At 35.4% G+C, this 5,685-nt stretch overlaps 1 pseudogene; it reads left to right on the top strand.

The window, feature by feature from the left end:
• The first annotated feature begins 606 nt into the window (after positions 1-606).
• On the top strand, positions 607-805 carry LOC120781003 (annotated as a pseudogene).
• Positions 806-5,685: the final 4,880 nt, after the last annotated feature.

The raw sequence follows: 5,685 nt of genomic DNA, 5'->3' as shown, positions 1-5,685 counted from the left end.
CAAAACGAAACAATGAAATACATACATAATTACTTTTGCATGTCAATATGGAAATGCCGACGGCAAAACGCAAAGGCATATATTGCACATATGTACATACATACATACAAGCGATTTCTTGGTTGAAAGCAAAAATTGAAGCATGGGAAATTGAAATGCCGACGGCAAAACGAAATTGCTTACATTCGTACATTGCGTATGAATCATGAAAATATCATCATAATGTTTAGGTAAATCGTTTATATATTTAAAATGAGTTATTATAAAATAATATTTTTATTCAATTAAAAATAAATTCTGTTGGGATTCGAACCCACGCACCTCCTACGAGCTCGTCGTAACTTTTGAAGCGCTTACCACCTAGACCACCATTGACACTTGAATTGCGTTGTCATAATTATGGTTTGGTTATGCATGAAAGAAATATACAATGGATCGCCGATTGTTACCTCTTTCCTTGCTCATGCTGCGCATATGTATGTTTGTGTGCTTGTTCATTATTGAAGTTATACTGCTTTTTCTTTCGTTTGTCTTTCATTTCTGCGAATTCTCAACTATTTTATGTGACCTTTTGTTGAAATACCCTGCGTTGGCCGTTGAAAAATTAAGGCTATACTTTACAGGATTATTTCTGTAGTTAGTCTTCATTTACATTTTTTGGAAATCGACCCGCGATGACGAGGTATGTATATCGTTTTATCTGACAGCGTGAGGTTTAAGGGGCTATACCAGTGTGACGCATGAAAAATTAGGCGATTTTCGTGAATTTTTTTAAAAGAAAGTACTAGATTGAATGTTTCGACGTTCTATGGACGTAATTTTTAGCTATATTAAAAAAAAAAAATTTACAAAAATATTGAAAAATAACGGAGTAATGTGCTGTCTGCGGAAGTGCCAAAAAAAAGTGCCTCAACTGCTGGCATGATTCCGGTCGATTGAGTAGCTGAAACAAAAAAATTCAAAATGTTTATTAAACTTAAATATATTTTCTATACAATGGACTACGATCTTTGAAAAATATCAAAAATTAAGAAAATGGCGCCATTTTGAAAAAAAAAATCGTTTTTTTACGAAAAAAATTGTGGTTTTTTTAATGCCAAATTGACAATTTTCAGCCAATCAAAAAGACCGTAGTCTATTGTATAGCAAATGTATTCAATTATATCCAGTTTTAATTTGAAGTCGATCGGTTAATTTCTCGTTGAGTTATAATGTCAGCAAATTTGAAAAATGTCGTTTCGAGAAAAACGCGTTTAAAGTTTCACTTATATATGTTTGCACCTTTGAGCGGTCGCTATTTAGAACGCTGCCATTCAAAAACTTTTTAAAATACGACCTCGCCGATTTCACAGGATGTTTTTGAATATATAAGCTATCGAAAAAAGCAAAAAAAAAAATTTTTTTTTTGAAAGTGTCACACTGGTATAGCCCCTTAAGAAGTTCATTTCTAATTGTGTCTTGTGGCATATTAGAAATGATGTTTCTTCGAAAATCGTTCGCTTACAACGGATGAAACGACTTCTGAGTGGTGATTTAAATGAATAAATTCCTTTTGGTTGAAATGCTCTGCGTTGGCCGTTGAAAAGTTAAGACTATACTTCTCAGGATCATTCATTCCTTTCATTTCTTAAAGGAAATTAATGACCTTTAGAAATATGCATATTTGCATTATTTCGTTGTCATTTCCATATTCGTAGCAATGGAATTTCTATGGCATAAGTAAAGTAATGGCCGCCGATTGTCACCCCTTGCCGCTGTAGCAGCTTCGCCTACAAACATGCGTAAATACATATGTATGTATGTATACGTATGATCGTGAATACATATCGACGCAGATTTTTGCGAGAAGCACCAGAAAGTTGGGCAATTTATGATTTTTAGCTTTTGCCATCGTCGCGAAAAGACGACTTGTTGGCAAAGGCATGCTCGGGGAGATAATAAATTTATAAAATGTGAATTTAAGTTTTCTAGTTTTCTTTCATACAAAATGATATGCATTTCTTGGAATATCACTAAGAAGTATAACTTCATCCGCGCGTAGGGACTCCACGCACCTTTTTTTAGGAGGGAAAGAAATAATTGATTCAAGCGAAACTTCTAGGCGCTATAGTTATATATTTCAACATCTTTCACAAATTTTTTGAATACGAAATCTATGATATTCTGCCTTTGGGAAGCAATTGCCCGATGCATCATTGTTTAAAAATATATTCAAACTTGACTTTTCTTAGTTTAAATAGAATATAATTTTATTCCAAAGATAATAAACTTTGCCCCAATTCTATACGACGTTTAGTTTTTTCCTATCCTGCCCGTCAATTAAGAATAATCGTAAAAATTAAAAACCGAGAAATCGCGCTTCAAAGTTTTCGCTGTTTGCCCAAGCGTATTTCCCTTCTAGCTTCGATAATATTTCGAATTCCCATCTATAACTTTGTGGACATATTCATAGGCATTTTTTTAAGAGATTTAAGAAAAAAAAATCGATTGTTTGAAGCTTCTAAAGCAGGCTACTCCATTAATAAAGATTTCGTATCAGAATTTAATGATCTTATAAAAAATGATTTAGCAATTTGGCAAACGAAAAGTGATAAATATAAAAATAAAATTGAGAAAAATAAAAGTTGGAATTACTTATTAACGAACTATAAAGAAATAGATAAAAGTGCTACATTAGAAATAAATTCCAAGAAATATTCCGGTTGCCTGTCGCACATGTTCACTGTGTGAAGAACGAACGCAAAATGGATTTGTGTGTCGTGTATGGGCGAAACGAATTTAATGAAAACTTTATTTTCGTAACTTGCGACGAAGTTATTAAACCCCATCCTCGCTTCAACGTGTATGTTGTTCCTGTTGGAGTCTGAATAGTTCTATTTGATTCATTTCGTCGATTCTTTTTCTTCTTGCTTCCGCTTTATTTGCTATATCCCTTTCAGACCTGACACTAAACTGCTGAATTTTTCTCCCCCATTTTTAGAACATACAGTCTTTATGTGATAGAAAAACATATTCGCCATCTAAATTTTTGTGTTTCAAGTTCCTTCTAGGGTTTCGAGGACGCGCACATTTGATGCATCTCGGTCTGATTTCGTTTGAAATAAACAAACCCACACATGCCTTTAAACTTTTTATTTATTTTTTCGTGTGATAAATAGTGAAACAATTCTTTTTCTTATTTAAGCATAAATATACATCGCACTTGGTGCATCGCGTGCGCGTACGAGACTTACACTCTTTTCGACGGCACATACGGGCTGATTTTAGGTCAGATTCTTCTGGCCAGTGATTGATACCATCTAGCCGCTTTTCAGGGCATGGTTGGTCTGCTGGACGGTATCGTTTAGAAGGTGGAGTTAAATCAATGTCGCCTGATTCTGATCCAGAGCACCACTCCACGTTCGTTTTAGTTTGATCTGCTACGAAAGCTTCTGCTAGCGCAAGCCGAAAACTTAGTAAATCGTGTATAGCCTTTGGTGGCATTCTAATTTCCGGACAAAAAATACGATACTCCATCCAAGCATTGCAACACGCTAAGTCAATGAAATGAATAATTACCTTTAGTGTCCACTTTGGGGTTTTAAAAAATGTTCGGTACGCTTTCATTTGTTGGTCGCAAATGTCCACACCACCCATTAACTTATTGTAGTGCTGGACTATATTTGGACGAGCAACTTGGATGATTTTTTTTCTTTTTTGCACCAACGACGAACGACATCCACTGGACTGCAGCCAAATGCGGTTGAGGCTAGTAAAACTGACTTCGAGTCCTTCCATTGTACAACGACAACTTTGTCATTTGGATCACAAAATTCCTCCATATCTCCTCTTTTCATTTTTTTGTCGTTGGTCAAACTGACACATTTTATGCGGTTTCGCATAATTGTTCCAGTTCCGTAAATTCCATTTTCCAGAAGCTTTTCTAACAGCGGCAAAGTAGTAAAGTATCTGTCAAAAATACTTTTGACCCTTTTGGTAAGGTTTGTGTCAGACGCAAAACAAACGCGGGACCGATTCCAATATTTTCCTCTGGTAGAGGTGTTGTCTTGCCCTGATAAATCTCGAAATCGAGAACAAGTCCATCTGATGTGGTCAATACTTCGTTTTTCAATCCAACGCCTCTTGGTTTGTTAGGCAAACTTTGACGAACTGGACAACGACCAGTAAAGGGTATCATTTGTTCGTCTATGGAATATGCTTAATTGGTTGCACTCTCCAAAAAATATTGAGTCTTCTTTGGGTTTCAGGAACGTCGCTTGGAAAAACGACGTGGAATGCTTCTCTTAACTTAAAAAATCTGTCGCGAGTCATTGTTTCCGCTACCAGTGAAATTTTATATTTGTTCTGCCAATACATTCGAATTCTAGGAAAGTGAATGCAACCCATTGCAATGTGCATTCCAAAAAAGTTTTTGATTTCCTTAGTGGTTGTTTTTAATATGCCACCTGCATTCGCAAATTCGTATCTATTAGTGCAATTAGCCGCATTTTCGAAAAATACGTAATCAAAATATTTAGCGAAATATTCTAGAGGTGTGGGCGTATCTACTGCATAGTCCTGCAAAATCAAATCGTATCCAAAGTGAAATTCATAGTATTTGAAGAAAACTTACTACAATTTTTCGACTTACAACTTCCTCTGCAACAGACATATCGATAATTGGTTGGCAAAAACGTTTCCTTCTCCAAATTGGTCGACGACTTGAACTCTGTAACAGTGTCTATCAGAAGGTGCATCTAAAAATCACACCATCATACTAACCGGTTCATTATTTTCTTCGTAACCTAACTCAGGAAGCACTGCACCTACGTTTCTTTCAATATCTGCTTCTTCCTCGCCTTCATTGTCGGTGCTGTCCGATGGCTCATAATTTTTGTCTCGTTCTTCATCATCGCTGCTAAAATCGGGGGCGTCTGAGGCCTCTAGCACTCCCAAAATATCATCATCTGTAAGCATTTCTTTGAAATGAAATGCAATAAAAAGCACTTGTGTTTAGTTACTTAAGGCCTGATACGCACAATTGATGCACTTGTTGAAAAGTACGGCTAAAACATACTTACTTTGCATTGAATCACTCCTATTCATTTTAAATATTAGAACTTACTTTTTTAGTTATAATGTGCACTCTTCACTATTTTTTCACTAATAATATTTTAATAATATTAAATACAACTTACTGCCGCAGCTCTCTTTGAAAAAATCTAAATACGATTTAAGAATTTCATCACCACGTGGATAACGGTAAACCGAATAGCGAAACAGTGCAAAAAGAAAAGGTACACAATCATCAGCACAATCGATGCATTTCGGCCTTTTTAACATACGTGCATAAATAGTAGAAATCTTGACATTGAAACTTAACCGCACAATTGATGCATCACGGTCTGAAAGGGTTAAACCAGTAGTAAATATTTTTAACCAATGTTCAAAATAGATTTGATGTCAAATTCTAAGCAACCAAAGAAAAATTAAATACACCTGTTTTATAATTTAAAATATCTGCTCCATCGCAGAATCATTGTTGAGGAACCACATAAGAGAAATGGTCCAGTACAATGTACAGACTGCAAAGAGTATGGACACACGAAAGCATATTGCACTCTACGCGGTGTCTGTGTGGTAATCTATATCCTACTTCAAAATGTACTCTTAAAAAAGAGGATTAAAAAGAAATGCAGCAATTGT

This window comes from Bactrocera tryoni, unplaced genomic scaffold (assembly GCF_016617805.1).
Source record: "Bactrocera tryoni isolate S06 unplaced genomic scaffold, CSIRO_BtryS06_freeze2 scaffold_25, whole genome shotgun sequence".
Classification (NCBI taxonomy): Eukaryota; Metazoa; Arthropoda; class Insecta; order Diptera; family Tephritidae; genus Bactrocera; species Bactrocera tryoni.
The sequence above is the reverse complement of the archived record's forward strand: the minus strand, read 5'-3'. Positions and strand labels throughout refer to the sequence as shown.